The following is an 18,057-nucleotide window of genomic DNA, read 5'->3' as shown; positions in this document are numbered from 1 at the left end:
ACTCAGGCGGTTTCCCCGTGAAATGCCCCTCCCCCCATGCCTAGCACTGGGGGCTCTCCCGTAGACAAACACTCACGCCTCAACACACGGGCTTATCCTATTGCATATCCTGACCCCAACCCCCAAGCTCTGCGACATTCTGCACCCCCCAGCCCGGCGTGGGCACACTGCGCACCCCACAGCCCGACGTGGGGACAGACACCCTGCACCCCCCTCCCGATAGCCAGCGCGGGGCCGCTGCCTGCACCACGATGTTTGTCCCAACCCAGGCTGCCCCGGGCGGGCAGGGTTCGCCAAGAGGCGGCTCCGGCGGGAAGGGTGCGCGGCTGGCTCCCGGCGCTGCTCTGCGGAGAGGGACGAGAGGCGGAGCTGCGGCCGGGCCGGGGAGGGTGGCTCTGCCTAGGGGCGGGGCGGGATCGGCGTCAGGCGGGGGACGAGGCGGGCAAAGCAGCGGCCGCGGCCAGGAGGAGCAGCCAACGCCGGAGCCGTGGTGGGCAGCGGGTGAGTGCGCGAGGCTGCGGCCCCCGGAGAGTTGTGTTTTTCCTGCATTCCCTGGGGCTGGGCGCGGCCACCCCCGTCCTCCCTTCCCCTGGCATCTGCAGCGTCCTCGCCCTGCCTGCCTGGCACAAGCGCCCCCTGCCCAGGCACCCCCCGGGCACGTGTTTCCCGGCAGGGAAGGGCACCTCCCCCGCCGCGCGCCCCCTCGTTCCCCGGCCCAGGCTGGGCCATTGCATGGGAGCAACTTTTCCTGGGTGCTGCCGCCCGCGCGTCTGGCAGCGGCCGGGCCGGGGCTGGCCGGACTCGGCTTGGCCAAGAGTAGAGTGTGAGTCGCCCCAAGGCTCGGAGGCCACCAGCTGCTCCGCTCCCGGGCCGCTGGTTTCCGGGCCGAGGGTCAGTGCTGAGCGCGGGGGAGAGGGAGGCTCCTCGCCCAGCTGCTGGGGAGAGAACGGGTCCCCCCAGGATCTGGCTCCCTCTGCTCGTGCGGGCGGGGGCGGTAGTTGGGGGTCTCCATTGCGGCCCCTGTTGCTTAGCGGTTTGTGTCTCCTACGAGGAAAGGACCATTTTTGTGTTTTCCTGGTTACTTCGGGGGTTAGAAAGTCGCTTTATGGCTTCCCGTTTAATGGAAGACTCACACCCCTTCCTGTCTCTGGAGTGGTGGATCAGCGCTGCTTGACAAGTGTGTGTTTCTCATCCTCTAGCTGTACCTTGATATTGCTGTTCTTTCTACCTTGCCCAAGAAACACTTTAGCTTCCCTTTGACCAAAGTTTCCTATGCTGCATTGCTTACATATATATACACACACAGGTACATCTTTAATATGATAGTAGCACAACAAACCTCGTAGTGCTTGTCTTGGGGTGAGAGGAAGAGTCGGTAGTAGAGACAGGTATATTAAGGATGGTGGTGCAGCTTTTTAAATTGTAATTGTGGATAGTGCCATCTTGGTTATAATGGATCTGACTTATCTGCTATTGAAAGTGCTTTTTCATTCTTACACTTTGCATGTTTGAAATTGTGTATGCTCTGACTTCTGTGCACCTACATGCTGAGCAATGAAAACCAATTTAACATAGGCTTTTGGTCATAGTCAGTTTCACTTTAAGCTACCTAGCACTACAGTGTTCTGGCTTCTTCTGTCAACTGGAGAATACTTGCTTTTTAAAAAAAATCTGAATTCTTCAGTGAATGTTTAAGAAATAGAAACCTTCGGTTGTTAGATTTTATAGAATTTTGTTTTTGAAAAACATAAACATTAAGTCAAAATGTAAATTGACACTATCCCTGTAAAATTTCGCATCAGGTATATTTTGAATGACTCTGTAAAGATGACATGAAGACAGAAAGAGGCTTATGTGACAAATAATGAGTTACGCATGCACACAGTTCTCCAGAGGAGGACAGTATAAATTACAAATGTTAAATGTAACTCAAGTATAGGTATTAAAATGGAAATACTAATTATCAAGCCAAACAAAAAGAATCACAAAACCACAGGCATATAGCTTGGTATTCTGAATCCTTCCTACGCTGCCAGATGTCAAACAAGGTTCCACCATCCCTATCTGCCCTGGGCCATTCTTTACATGTCTTGTGTGGTAGTATATTGAAAAAAATAAAACAAACCTTTGATAGTCCCAGCTTCCAGAAGCCAAATGCTGACTTTCCAGAAATCTTAACCACAATTAGCACTTTTCTGATCAATTTAGATTTATTTAAAAACAAAACAAAGTTCCTATCCAATAATTTAAAATTCACAGTACAAAATAAAATATAAATGACTAGTCATCTCATGTTGTTAACAGAATGAATCAGCTAATTCCTGGATGACAAAATAAACTCAGAACTGGGTTAGGGGTTAGATGATGTGGTGATTAAAACACTCCTGACTATGTGGCACCTTCCCTGGTTTAGTGCTGCCACCATGGGAGTTGCACCAGTGGTGAAAAGATGAGAAATTTTAGGGAAAGGGCTAATAATTAACCAAATGGTGTGTGTAATATCTAGGTCTTGCTCCTGCAACTAGGTCAGTGCAGGTGGAGACATGCACAGAAGTCATTGATCTCTATAGAGGTTTGTGCAGGGTTCTAAATCAGGGGTCAGCAACCATTCAGAAGTGCTGTGCCGAATCTTCATCTATTCACTTAAATTTAAGGTTTCGCGGGCCAGTAATACATTTTAAAGTTTTTAGAAGGCCTCTTTCTATAAGTCTATAATATATAACTAAACTTTTGTTGTATGTAAAGTAAACAAGGTTTTTAAAATATTTAAGAAGATTCATTTAAAATTAAATTAAAATGCAGAGCCCCTCAGACTGGTGGCCAAGACCGGGGCAGTGTGCGTGCCACTGAAAATCAGCTCGCATGCTGCCTTTGGCACACGTGCCATAGGTTGCCTACTCCTGTTCTAAATGTACAGATTGAGTTGCAAAAACAAGGCTTTATATTGTATTTATTAGCCTGTTACATTTGTTTATGAAGCAAGGGAGGGAGCTCCAAATCTGGGGAGTTCCAAGAGGGGTTTAGTTTGACACACCTCACTTTGTCTATTATTTTGGGAGTGACTTAAGCATGTGCAATGGGTGTCACGGTATTTAGACTGAGACAAAGTTTGGTCTTGAATACGTGTCTACAAGTGCCATGATTGCAATGAGTTATACATATGTATGTAAGGACAGAACATATGTTTAGCATATTACCTCCTTGTTAAGTATTGTTATGGCTCAAAGGCAGGGGTGAAAGTAACACAGAGGACTTACTGGTACGGGGGCCAGGCCTTGAGGGGGGGAAGTGGTGGGACTGCAGGGGGTCAGTGTCCCCTAGCCAGCCTATCTGCACTGCCCAGGGCTCCAGCAGCGATTTAAAGGGCCCAGGGCGCTGGCTGCTGCTGCAATAGCGGCAGGGACGGCTGGAGTCCCAGGCCCTTTTAAATCGTTGGCCCCGGGGTAGCTGCTCCTTTTGTCCCCCCCCCCGCATCTGTCAGCGGCTAGGGGTAGGCAAAAGGGGCAATGATGCTAAAGTGTTGCCAGGACAGCAATTTAAGCAGGGTCCTTAAAGCGCTGCCATAGCAGTGCTTTAAGTCAGCTGTGTGCAGGCCGGTACCGACGGCCACTTTTTGGTATGCTGTACTGGCCCACTTTCACCCCTACTCAAAGGGAAACAACAGGTTATAATCTTGCAGGTTGTCATTGTCTGAGTGCAAAAACATGGGGGCATTCAATTAAACTGAAAGGTAGCAAAATCAAAATTGTAAGTGGAAAAAATATTTTCTGCTCACATATAATTGGACTGTGGAACTCACTCACAGGATGTCAGTAGAACATGAAATCTAGTAAGATTCACAGAGGGATTGGATGTTTATATGGATAACAAAGATATGTAGAGTTATAACAGTTCCAACAAAACTTTGGAAGTAAGATACAATCTCATGCTTCAGGGGTTAAACCAGGGCTTAAATTTTCATAGAGTATTTCCCAGAGCACCAGGGCTTGCAGCTTCTGCCTTGGAGAAGTGAAAAGCTCTGAACAGCTCCGGATGAATTTTAGCCCTGGTTTAAGCCAAAGTCTAAACTTTAGGATAAGACGTCATGAAGGCAAGTTACATCTCACTTGTGTACTGTGGGTTTTTGTACCTTGTCAGAGGCATCTGGTTCTGGCCACTGTTGGTGACAGTTTACTGGACTAGATCATGGATCTGATCTACAATGGCAATTCCTATGTATATTATCAAAATTTGCTTTTTTTTTTTTTGTTTTTATTCAGTTACTACCATTTCAATCCAAGTTGAAATACTTCCAAGCAAACAGAGAACTCTAGTGTAAGACACAGAAATAATAATATAGATTATTTGTAAAGAATAATAATCATAAACATCTTAGTCCATTAAAGTAACACAAGAAATATTGAAAATATTCTGCTTTAATTTAAAAATGAGGAAATCTAAAGCTATATTTTACTCTGATCCTCACATATCAAGCTTAGTTAGTTGAGTTCAATTTACATTACATCGGTTGCACTACTTATGCCTAACAAATAAAAGATTTTTCTGAGACAGAATTAGGTACCAGGTTTAACTGCAGAGAATTACAATTTGGAAGGGCACAACAGAGATAATCAGACTGTATAGGTGAAGGCTATCAAGCTGATTTCTCTCTTTCTGTCTTGGCTGCTCCACATTTCTCCATCTCCAAGTGTGTGCGCACGCACACAGTTCAGAGCTTTTGGGCTGATGTGAGAAGGAAAGATCTACTTTATCTGCAGCCTTGGTTTTGAGTCTTACTCCTTGGTGGAGTGCCTTTCTCTAATCTGTTTTCGTGGCTATAGGGAAGCCTTTTTCCAGATCTATCAATCTGATGTTTAAAATAAATAAGACAGGAAAACTTAAATTGGTGCTCATAAAAGTAGCGTCATTCAAAATTATTGCTGATTATGGCACATTTCTTTAGTTTTAAGGGCTGAATTTTCAAAACTCAGCTAAATTTTGGTGAAGTAAGAGTGGTATGTGGTAAAGGTACAAGACAGATGTACTGCAGTCAAATTTGGGATTCAGTTCCTTGTTTTGTCTCAGACTTCCTGGATGGACAAGTCTCTTCATGTCTCTTTACCTCAGTTCATCATTTTTAAAATGTATATAAATATATCCCTACCTCAAATGGGAGTAGAACATAAATTCATGAATACTTGTGAGAAGCCTGGACACTCCAGTGATTGAGAGGAGGAATATAAATACATAGATAAACGGCCAAAAATGTTTGTTGCACATGAAAAATTAGTGTCTGCATACACAAGTACAATGTTTGCATATTCAAATAGTATCTTTTGAGCACAGTGTTTGCAAGTGTATATTTTGGAGCTGCAGTTTATATAGTGATTTCTTAAAAGCTGATCCTAAAATCTGCGCACATTAGTGGAGATGCTATTGGTATACAGAGAGCTGGGGTCCGAACATGACATGACCTATTTGAAACAGGAGTAAGTAGAACACTTTTAGACAGAAATTATTTCAGTGGGTATTTCTGCTTTAAAATCACAGTAACCTGGCATATTTCTGTACCATTATGATCATGAACCTAGTGAAACTATTAGAGTGGTCAGGAATTTTCCATTGCAGTCTTTTCAGTGAAAAATACAGTTTCTGCAAAATAGACGTTTTCTGCAGGGAAATTTCATATTCCCCAAACCATGTAGATTTTCCATTGAGGGAAAAAATCGAAACAAAATATTTAGTTTGGGAGCTGGTCAACATGAATCAAAATAGTACAGTTTGTCAAACTAAATCAAAATGTTTTTGTTTTGTATCCATTAGACTGGGGTTCCCAAACCTGGTTCGTGGCTTGTTCAGGGTAAACCCCTGGCGGGCCATAAGACACTTTGTTTACCTGAGCATCCGCAGGTACAGCCGCTTGCAGCGCCGAGTTCCCGTAGTTCGCTGTTCCTGGCCATTGTTCTGTTTTTGCCTAAACAGTTGCAGTGCATCATAGGAAAAGTGGTTTGGATACTCATGCCCCCATTTTCGATAAGCTGGGTTTCTCAATATCAGTTCAACTGGGGGAGAGGGGAAGGGGAGAGGAAAGGGAAGAGGGTTCTCTGCTGCATCATGGGAAATGCAGTCTGCTCAGGAAACCTTGCTGGTAGATGAGAATAGTGTGTGAGGGAACCAAAACCAGACTTCCCATGAGTTACAATGACAGCTCAAGAGTCACAGGTAAATGTTGAAAGAAAACATTTAGATCTAGTTTGACAAACCAGAATGAAATGTTTCTTTCCAGGAAAGTTGTAATGTTTTGTTTCAGCATTTTTGAACCAACTTTATTTGAACTTTGTGTTGCATGAAAAAAATTCTATATGACTTTGTCCCAATTTAAGATAAAAACAAATGTCAAAATATCAGAAGGGATGGGAATTTTGATTTTTGAACAGTTGTAAGTATACAGGAATAATAGACACTATAGAGAGCTGCTCTTGTACCTTATGTTGTAGTGGACTGTTGTATTATGAGAAAAAGAACATGACCGTGTAATTAAAGACAAAACTGTAATTCACATACAAAAAGGGCAGGGTTAAGGTTGCATGGCCAACCCCAGCTTTTTGATATTAATGTTCTCGAAACAGAAGTTTTTGAGTGGAACTTATTTTATACTTGTCAATGATCTGTTTTCCTTACAATGAGTGGAGTAGAAGCAGCTTGTTTATAACTTTGTTGCATGTAAGGTTATTTCAGGCCCTTTTTGTTCAGTATTATCGGGACGGTTCTAGCTTTTTTGCTGCCCCAAGCATGGCAGGCAGGCTGCCTTTGGCAGCTTGCCTGCTGGAGGTCCGCTAGTCCCACGGCTTTAGTGTACCCGCCGCCAAATTGCCACCGAATTCGCGGACCTCCTGCAGGCAATCCGCTGAAGGCTGCCTGACTGCCGCCCTTGCACGGACCGGCAGGGTGCCTCCCACGGCTTGCTGCCCCAGGCATACGCTTGAAGTGCTGGTGCCTGGAGCCGCCGCTTAGTATTATCTATTTCTGCATCTACACTTCTTTTAAGAAGATATTTTGATATTGTTTTGGTCTGCAGTCTAGTGAGCTACCCTAAATGTGCAGATAGATAATTTGTAAATCGTTTCTAGAAGGATTCAAGAAGGCAGCGTGCAAAGAGCCTTCTGTTAGGAAGAATTCTTTTCACAGCGGTGAATAGAAATGAGACGCTTGATCTCTGTTTAACGAAAGGGCTCTGCAATCATCAGTTTAGAAGAGCTTTCTCTTCACAGCAGTCATCAAGTTATAGTCCCAGGTGACTATAATAACATCTAATAACTATAGCTCACTTTTTTTTTCTCCCATAGCATTAATTTGCTTCATTATTGTTATATCAGGATATTAAATGAGATTAATCCACAGGTTTAGGTAACAGAGATGTAGTGTTCAGTTTTTCAGAGAACAAATGTATGTAGACAATAAACTTTGTTTCTGTTATGATATTAAACTCTGTGTTCTATGTGATACATCTTCTGCAACTGACCAAATAATTTAAATAGTCTGTTAAATGAAATGACAAGGTTGAAAAACTTTGTGTCTTATTTCTATTTCTAAAGTTTATATAAATAAATATACTTAAATGGTCCTTGTTTTTCTTTTAATAAAATTAGTGCCAGAAGTCTAATACTCACGACAAGCCAGACAATAACAAAAAATTATGTCTGTACAATGGTATTAAGGAATTAAATGAGAGGGAGGGGCTCTTAACACCATGTTTCAAAGGGTTCATGCAAAGAGTGAGTTAAAGAAATGTCAGGTTAAGAATCTTAGATGTAAAAAAAAAACCCCTCATGTATTGCTACTAACACACCATACATTATTAAACCGAACTTTAAATATCTGTTTTTTGCTACTAATGCTATTTAATTTACTATGTGCACTCAGGGTACGTCTACACTACAGGATAACTTCGAATTAACTTAAACCGGTTTTATTAAACAGATATTATAAAGTCGATTGCATGCGTCCACAGTAGGCACAGTATTTCGGCTGTGTGCGTCCATGGTCCGAGGCTAGCATCGATTTCCGGAGCGTTGCACTGTGGGTAGCTATCACTATAACTATCCAGCCAATAACTTCGATTTGCGGCCACACTAACCCTAAATCGATATGTTAATATCGATTTTAGCGTTACTCCTCTCGTTGGGGAGGAGTACAGAAATCGATTTTAAGAGCCCTTTAAGTCGATTTAAAGTGCATTGTAGTGTGGACGGGTACAGCGTTAAATCGATTTAACGCTGTTAAAATCGGTTTAACAGCGTAGAGTGGACCAGGCCTCAACCACTCAGACAGCGAAGATAGACAGTGAAACCACAATTGTGGCATCAAGAGGCATGATAGAATACCATAACTGCTGTGTTGTATGGAGGAGCTAGTTTGGTATGCTTTTGGAACCAGATATTTAAAAGATTTCCCCTTTTGCACTACAAATTATATTCAATTACTATTTACAATACAAATTGCTCTTTTGCAATTTTGTATGCAGTTATGAATCTATCCTACCATAAACGTATCCTTTTACAACTCTATTGCTTTCTTCATCTGCATCTGGCCAGCAGGCTGCAACACTTTCTTACAGAGTCAGAGCTCCTTTACTGTGGTGCATGCTTTTGTCCCCTTGAGTGCGTTCTGCACCTTTTAAGTCTGTTCGTAGTCTCAAGTTAGTGCAGAATGTGGCTGTGTGCTTACTGATCTGAGTGTTTTTCCCTGAATGTCTGTGTTCCAATGCTCCCGGACTGTATTTAAGGTGTTGATTTTGAGCAATGAAGCCTTGAATGGTTTTGGACCAACTTAATTGACAGAAACCTTTTCTCCCCATGTGGTTGGTATATTTATGGTTACAATCAACAGAGGATCCTAAAATAGAACATCTTCAGGACTGGAGGAGCATTCTCCATGAAGAGCCCTTAATCAGTGAACATTTTATCACACCACCACATTCATGAATTGTCTGAATGCCAATCTTCAGGGCAGGCAGCAAGGCTCCTCTATTTCTTGGGCTTTTAGGATATGGTAAGATGTTTCAGGAGGTTGATGTCTCTCTTTAGAATAATGAGGTATTTTTCATCTCCTGGCAGATTTTTTGTGGATGTGGTGTACATTTTTGCATTTGCTTATGTGGACCATAATTTTAAACAAAATCTACTAAACTTTTGGAAATGACCTTTTTAAAATAAATGTTATTTTTATAAAGGGTAACATTTTCAAAACTGCCCAACACCATTTAAAAAAAAAATTAAATGGTCATTCCCAAGCAGTTTAATAGAAAACAAGTTCTGAAAAGATTAAACGCAAATAATAGCAATAAAAAAATCCCTTCTTCTAGTTAACTTAGTTATTTGTGTTTGTTTAAAATCATTGGTACACTATTAACTGGCTTTCAAGTATATACTCCCTATCTTCAACAGGCTTTTTGAAATTGAGGTGACTTGAGGTTGAAGCCAGTTAGTTTTATCTTTGCACACACGTGTGCTCTTTGAAGTCTGAGATGCTGAATATAATTGAACTAGGAACTCCTTCCTCACTGCGGTAGAAGCTGAAGATTAGAAATACAGTACCAGTCTGTGAGGATTTGATATTTTTGATATTTAAGACATTTTTCTCATACTTCTAATGTTAAAATATACTTGAGGTTTGCTTTTTGCTTGATTATGAGTGTTCATACTGGAAAATAGTGTCAAGGTAACTTGCTTTCAAAATTAAAGTTTGCTCTGCTATTCCAAGTTATTGCATCTGAAAAAGATGATAGCCTAGAAAGGTGCTATTTACCACATTAATCTGTGGAGAGGCTTTCTCTCTACTCTATCGGTATGATATAAAATATATAAGCATTGCTAGTTATGTCCCTCTGTGACAAGTTGATGTGTTAGTTGAGTGAAAGGCAAAATGCACATTTCTGGCTTTCTCGTCTCTTTTTTTAATATAGAGAGAATGTGTTCACCAGTCCATGCTCACTTTAAGGGGTGGCATTCTCTCCGAAGACCTTAGTTAGGAAATAAGTGGAAGTTAGTAATTTTATTCTAAAATTATTTTAAATTATAATTATCAGTACTATCATGGTTACAGTTCTGGAAACTTAAAGAAATGGTGGGTCCTCTTCAAGAAGTCTGTCAATGATTGACAGCTTTGACTGCCTCCTTTGCTGCGCAATAAAGGCCCCATCCTATAGGAACAGATTGATGATTGTGCCATTTCTGATAAGAATCTCAAAGGCATGAAAAGGTTTTCTTTATGACTCAATCACAAAGTCTAAAGTGGGTTTAAATTGTTTGTTAATAAGGCACACTGATTTATGTAAAAATACCCTCTACTTCCATAATAAAAAATTGCCCATATAACTTACTTGGGAAGGGCAGTTATCTTTCATATTACCCATAACTCTCAAGCTGTGATGATGGTGGCAGTGAGTTATTACGGTCTTTCCTTTGTGGAAAGGAGCTTAATAACTTTATCATGCCAAAGGTGTGCTAAAGTTATGGATCATGGGAAAAATAATAATTCTTTATTTCTCTCTAAGCGGTCAGTAATTCACAGCAGTGGATGCAGAATGGTCACTTGCTGTAGCCAGGGCACAACATGAGACATTCTGGAAAAAAAAAAAAAAAAAAAAACCCAGGCAGGAATAGAAAGAATGGCTCAAGATAAGCTACCTCTCTGCACACCTGTGAGTGGTTAAGGGGCAATGCCAGGACTACTAGCTATGGAGATCTTTGCCTTCTCGCCAGATAACTTACAAAGCTGACTTAAATCAGGACAGGAAAAGGCACCACAATGCAGATGATCATAGGAACTCTGGCAGGGTTAAAAAAGAACACACTCTTGAGGGAAACACAGCGGGGAAGATTATAGTTTTGGAGAGTCAGGCTGAGACACAGGGTGGGGGTCTGAAGAAGTTAGGGCTGGCTAAATTATTAGGGCATGGTAAGTCTTTCGGTAAGATAGACATGTGTAGGCTGTTTGTTTTAAAATATTTTTTCTTGAAATGCTTTGTTCCTACTTCAAAATAATCAATATTGCTGTTTTTGGAGAACTGTTTGATCACCGTATACCACTGGGGAAGAACGGCAGGTACCCAGAGTCATCTGGACCTGCTGGGTAGGAATGATTGATACACAGGGTACTTTAGCCCTGGCCTGGTCCAAGAGAATTTCTGAATTCCATCCCAAGATAGGTAAAGGCATGAAGCCTGATTACCTGAGTGTACTTGGGGAGACCTAAGAGAGATAATGGTGCAGCTAGCCCTGAACGTTGAAACTCTTGTCTTAAGAGATGTCCTCAAGCTGTCCCTAAATGTAATGGAGTTTTATATTTCACCTCTTTGGGAGAATTCCCTGTTGTTGTTTTTGTTTCCATTTTGTCCATCAAGTATCTGCTTAAGGCAGGTTTCAATGACTTTCAGTTTGAGTAACCCCCTAATTTTTCATGTTAAGATGTGTTCAGCTCAGAAGTAATGTCTGTCTCAATATTTAACTTTAAATCACTGTATTAAAAATATTCTTAGCAGCTTATGCAATGGTATTAAAAATAACTGACACTCAAGAATACACAAAGGCAAAGAAAAATATTATCAATCTGAAAATATGTAATCCTAGACCTGCGAAGAGAAGACAAAGGAGTCTTTCATATACTTAATTATGTTTTCCTCTTTTTAAAGAGCAGGCAAGAAGTTGCTACTGCAGTGTGCATGATTAATAAATATTTCAGGTTGGTAATGACTGGACATATGTAACACTGGATTTATATTTTGAATATTTTAAAATTGTTGTGCAAGCAGATATAGTTCTCCTGGTGAATCACAGCTGCCCTGGGATAGGTTGTTAATAAACTAGTTGAAGGCTATTATCTCTCTTTGTCTGAAGTGCTTGACTTACTGGCTTCTGTCCATAGTTTGACTTTATCAGTACAGAAGGCCTCATAGTTTAATGATAACTTGAATTTAAATAAATGAACCAGAGGTTTGAGAGGAGATGGCATATGAACGTTTGCAAATTAGACTGATTTCTTTGTATACATAATTTATGCAGGTTTATAGGAACACTGTTCTTGAGACTAGAAATAGATACAGCAAGTAGTTAACCATAAATGTTGTGTGGTGGCAAATCTGATGTAGCTGGAATATCTCTAGTCTCAACAAACATACCAGTAACTCAATCAGGTGACAATATACTGTGAGTAGAGTAGAAAAACCTGGATAGAGTGCATCTCACTCTGAGAATTTTTCAGCTTTCTGTGTGGAGAAGATTAATCAAGTGGGAACATCCTGTTTATCTGGCTGAGTGTGGGCCATCTTTGTTTTCTCTTCCTGGCCTGAGAAGTTTGATATCAATCCTTGTTTCTCATTTGGGATACATAAGGCCTACCAGCTCTTCTTTACTCCCATTATCAAAGGTGAGCTCCAAATCAGTTTCAGAATAAATTGAACAGAATGAGCATTTAATTCACCAGAAGCTACCATTGATGGTCTGGACTATGGAATTTATATCATCCCACTTGAGCACAGTCACAAGGGAATCCACAATTTTTCTTGACTAATCCAGCTGATACTTTAAAAAATGGATTTTAAAAAAAAGCGATAAGGGGCTAATTTGAGTCTACATCCCAAATCTTGTAATATGATGTGATGCAGAGTTATATCATTTCCCTACTCATATTATTCAGTGTTAAGAGAAGCCTTTGGGCAAAATGATTGAAAGCGAAGGAGTTAGTTTCAATGACTGATTTCATCAATCTGTATAATTCCTGTCACCTAATCAAGGTGAAGTGAAACGATGTGTTCTGGATCTGTCTTATCTGTGTGTAGGGTACAACAAGATCTTGTAATGTGTTAATAAATTGAAGATGGTTATTGGCTATTCACAATCTTAAGGAATCAGTTTTCTGAGGAAGTCAGGATGTTTCTACCAGACTTGTAACCTGGCAGATTCTTCTTCCTCCCAGTGATCTAGTTCCTGTCACATAGGATTTTGCCATTGAAACTCCTTCTGCTGTGAGCCACCCGCAAGGCAGCTCCATCATTGCAGAATGTGGCAATTTGTTTAGTCACTGATGTGACCACTTGTGAATATTCTTTGTACTGGCTGCCAGTAGATGCATTGCAGAATTTGTTGAGATGCAAAGGCTAAAAAAGACTGGATCCAGCCTATCTGAAGAAACTGCCCTGAAGGCTTATTGGCCTTACCAGACTGTGCTCATCTTCAAACCACCACTTGATGGTGCTGTTTGCTCATCTTAGTTTGGAGGGGTGGTCCCAGAGCTATGAGGAAGCCCACAACTGGAGGTCTGTGTTAATCCTCTCAGGAGGAGGAAAATGAGACAATAAAACCTACTTCATTTTGTAGGTTGTATGGTGCTTGAGGAACTACTAGTTTTTTTGTTTGTTATTGGAATGTTTTGTACATATCTAATTGTATTTTTAATAGTAAAGCACTGAGTGCATCAGAAGGACATCTGTTTTTTTTTCTGTGTAAAAAATATTTTAGTGCCCTTAGTTTTATGTAACTTAGGCGGGAAAAAAATTTGATATTCTTTGTAAGTTGATTTTTGGCTTTATTTATCTGTCAGAGTGTCAGTCATTTAAAAAAAAACACATTTACATTTTGTATCTGTTTTGATCTAAAATTCGTTAGCTATGCAACACTTTCTGTGATGAACCCATCACATGTTTCTCAATTTCCACTATGCTTTATCCTATAAATGGTAAATTACGTGGAACATTGTGGGTGAATAAATAAGACTGTATTGAGGTTTTTTTTGTTTTTAATTAACATACCATTTAAATGTCTCTTAGGAATGAAAACAAATGTGCATCATCACAAGAAATAACATTTGTTTTTAGGGTATAAAAAACATAAAATTCAGAGTTAAAAGTAAATCTCTTCAATAATTTGAGTTCAAACAAGATTGTTTGGGTTTTTGTTGTTCTTAGGTTGGTTCAAATTTCAGGGAATAATCAGCTGGTGTTTATTTTTTCAGTCTTCATCTAACTTAGAAATAGCTTTGTTCTAAATCCAGAAAATGTAGGTAGCTATCAAATAACTGAAACAAATCTTAATAAGTTCACTTGTCAAAAGAGAATCATTCACTTCATGATAATTATGACTATTTACATCACAGAAACTGATGGAGAAAATATTAAAAGTTGATAAATAAAATTGATTGTGTCAAATATTGACATAACATCATATATTAAAGCTCTTATGTTCAAAATTACACACCTCAGGCCTTTTGGTAAACTTCAGATAATTGGAGAAACAGGGTCCCTGTTCAGATACAGGTTAGGAGCTCTGTTGGGTAGGCACTTTTGCTAGCAGGGTGCCTGGAGATTTTGAGAAGCCTACAGCCAGGATCCTGTGAAGGTGTAGTCTGGTCACTAGAAGCTAAAGGTACACCAAAAAACATTATAATTATAGATGGTGTCAAGGTATTCCTTCCCCAGTTTGAACTTTAGCGTCCAAAAGTGGGGACCTGCATGGACACTTCTAAGCTTAATTCCTAGCTTAGATCTGATAGTGCCACCACCAGCCAAAATATAGTGTTCCCCCAAAACCTTCCCTGGGGAACCCAAGACCCAAACCTCTTGGGTCTTAAAACCAGGAGAAATAAACCATCTCCCCTCCTTTCTCCCTCCCAAACTTTCCCCTCTCTGGGCTACCCTGAGAGGCTCCACTGATCCAAACTCCTTGGATCTTAAAACAGAGAGGAATTAACCTTCACCCCTCTCCTTTTCCCCCACCAATCCCTGATGAGTTCAGACCCAATCCCCTTGGGTCTTAAACAAGGAAAAAAATCAATCAGGTCCTTAAAGAAAATTTTTACTTTTTTTCCCTTTAATTAAAAGCTGTCTCTCTAAAATCAGGATGTAAAATGTTTACAAGGTAGTCAGATTTATATAGCCTAGAGGGATTCCCTCCCCACTAGCCTGATATTCCAAGTTACAGCAAACAGAGGTAAAACTCCTTCCAGCAAAATACACATTTACAAGTTAGGAAAACAAACATAAGACTGATCCACCTTTTGTAGCTAGTACTTACTATTTTGAACATGAGAGACTGTTTCAGAAAGACTGGGGAAACCTGGGGTGCACATCTGGTCCCTCTTAGCCCCAAGAGCGAACAACTAACAAAACAAACAGCACAGACAAAGACTTCCCTCCACCAAGATTTGAAAGTATCTTGTCCCCCCACTGGTCCTCTGGTGAGGTGTCAGCCAGGTTTACTGAGCTTCTTAACCCTTTACAGGTAAAAGAGACATTAAACCTTAACCATCTGTTTATGACAGATGGCAAGTGTCTTCTGGCTCACATTTACTTTCTGTAGTACTTAAAGCTTCAGTGCTTAATTAGCTAAGCAGGAAGCGCCTTGCCTTTGCCTTTTACATCTCCAGGTCTTCCATTAATTTAGTAGTGTAAGTGGATCCTATAACTCCGTCTACCCCATAAAGCTGCTACGCTCCTCAGGCTCCCTGGGCTACTAAGGCCATGGCTACACTTACAGTTCTGCAGCGCTGGTAGTTACAGCTGTGTTCGTACAGCTGTGTAGGGCCAGCGCTGCAGTGTGGCCACACTGACAGCTACCAGCGCTGCAGTGTGGCCACATTTGCAGCACTTGCAGCTCTGTTGGGAGTGGTGCATTGTGGGCAGCTATCCTAGCATTCAAGTGGCTGCAACGTACTTTTCAAAAGAGGGGGGTGGGGTGGAGTGTGACAGGGAGCGTGGGGGAGACAGAGTGAGTGGATTTTTGGAGCTGATACTGTTCTCAGCTCCCTGCCTTGCAAGTTCTAAGGACTGGAAGATACACAGTGCCTACCTTCAATCATTTTAAAAGTTTTGACCTTTCTCCCACCTGTCTCTTATTCACTAAATGCTAATTATGCACTCCTAAATAGCCGTCAGACCACATAAACAGTTGCTCAACATTACCCCTCCCCGCTCTCTCCTCAAGCAAACAGCTTTGAACATTCCAAAGCAATTCTCCTGCCTTCGCTGGCTCGCTCGCTGGAGCAGAGAGCAGCTGTGTTTGTTTTTTAGCAAGTAGCTACGGGGAGATCGGAGTTCAGCCATTCTTCTGGTTTGTTGTGGACAGGAATTCTGGGATACCTCCTTATACCCTGGAGGCCAATAAAAGCGCTGGTGGTGTCCACACTTGCTGACCAGCGCTGCATCACCAGCGCTGGAATCGCTACACCTGAGGCAGACCAGGTGTACAGCCAGCACTGCAACCAGGAAGTTGCAGCGCTGGCCGTGCTTTGCAAGTGTGGCCACATCCTGAGTTGCAGCACTGTAAGCCCCTCACCAGCGCTGCAACTCTCCAGTGTAGCCAAGCCCTAAGTTGTGCTACTGCTCTTTAGGAACTCTGCAGGGCAGTAAAAGCTAGAGGTGAGTGTACTGTAGGTAGTGGCTCTGTAGAGTTTTTAAAATTAGTCAACATTAGGAGATGAACGTAAACAAATGGTAACACAATTCAGAAAAAAATAAATATTTGTGAATTTCACATAAGCTTTATTTTTATTTTGTAAATACAAAGCAATGTTGAACAAGTGTAAATCCTCTTAAACATTCAGGATGACCTGTATGAAATAACTAACATGTCGTACTTTCCAGAAGCCAAGCTGAAGTGTTTGTCTTCTGAAAATAAATAGTGATTTAATTAACCTTGAATCCAACTTTTATTTGTTTACTGTCATTTTGAGTCAATTTGTAGATTTTTGCAGCTATAATAGTGTGCTTGAAACAGTTAGTTACTGTTTGAAGCCATTTTTTTTCAGATTGCATTCTGAACTCCATTTTGTATGTATTTTCATATTGAAATTGGGTTACAAATAATTATCTTGGTACTACTATGAAGTATTTAAAATACTGTTGAAGTTCTTCAATTCAGTGTACTGTGAACCTGGGGAAGCCTTTATATTGTTAGTTCCTTTGCATGGTGGCAGATTCAGTGTTAAAAGATGCAATTTATCAATTGCTAAGATGAGACTGTACATTTTGGGGGGAAGATATTCTGGGGCAGAATGAAGAGCAAAGGTGGCTTTAAGTCACCTTTTGGCTTCCCATATTTTTGTCCCCTTCTGGATGCAGTTGCACAAGTACCCTTGCCCATGTACCTTCTCCCACTGGCTCCCAGTCCTAGTCTTTCTTCTTGGGCTCCTTGGCTCCTCATCCAATCTCAGCGTGTGTCCCTCCGACACTTTGTCTCAGTATCTTTGTCTTCCCCGCCCCATTGGTTTTCAGTCCCAGTTTGCCCCCATCTCCTCATCTGATCTCAACTTCTGTTCCTCCCTCCCCCATTTCCCTTGCTGGTTCCAAGTGTCCCCCTCCTATCCCAAGCTTCCATTCTCATCACCCCCACTCCTACCTAGTCTCCTTGTCCCATCTACATTTGAATTAGGCAGCTTCCTCCTCCATGTTGCCTGAATCCAGCAGAGAGGTAATTGAGAACACAGGAAAGACGGTCTCTCTGCTCTTGTTTCAAGTGTCTGGACCAAATCAGGCATAGTCCACTGCAATGCAGAGCTGCAGTTGCCTGGAAAGGCCTTCTCAGCTGTGTGTTGGAACATGCCCAGTCTGATGGAATCTTCGGGGAATATAGCTGCTAACATCTAAGTAGTGTCTACAAAGCATGTGTGAACTTCCATTATTTCCCCCCCAAAGGTTTATAACTTGGCCGAATTGGGGCCCACTTTCATGGGGTCATTGCATCTGCTAGAGTTCAAGTTTTAGATCCAAAGCATGGGGGCACGAGAGTTGTTCAAGAAATGGTCGCTAAAAATTTTTATTGTAGGAAAAACATATTTTTCCCTAGCCTTGTTCTTGGAAATGGCTTAAGAATTTTGGATGAAATTTTCTCAAACAAATTCACTTCAGCCCAAATGGTTAAAGTATGACAAAGTTTTATAAGCTACTGAAAACAGGGACTACTTTTTTAAAGTGATAACTGTCAGCAAACATTAATAATAGATGGTATCACCAGCCCCGTCAGTCATTAATTTAATACTATAGTTGAGAATCTTACTTTTCCTAGGTAGCTTAATTTTCTCCTTTCT

At 41.2% G+C, this 18,057-nt stretch overlaps 1 protein-coding gene across 7 annotated transcripts in view; it reads left to right on the top strand.

The window, feature by feature from the left end:
- The first annotated feature begins 421 nt into the window (after positions 1 to 421).
- Positions 422 to 18,057, top strand: part of PAM (peptidylglycine alpha-amidating monooxygenase) — a 237,785-nt gene continuing 220,149 nt past the window's right edge. For 6 of the 7 annotated variants that reach the window (XM_030566386.1, XM_030566385.1, XM_030566384.1 and 3 more), the window contains exon 1: positions 422 to 501. The gene's annotated coding sequence lies outside the window, so the exon portion shown is untranslated. The remainder of the gene's footprint in view (positions 502 to 18,057) is intronic. The other variant, XM_030566378.1, reaches the window with a different exon arrangement.

This window comes from Gopherus evgoodei, chromosome 6 (genome assembly GCF_007399415.2).
Source record: "Gopherus evgoodei ecotype Sinaloan lineage chromosome 6, rGopEvg1_v1.p, whole genome shotgun sequence".
Classification (NCBI taxonomy): domain Eukaryota; kingdom Metazoa; phylum Chordata; order Testudines; family Testudinidae; genus Gopherus; species Gopherus evgoodei.
This window is presented reverse-complemented; position numbering and strand designations above follow the sequence as displayed.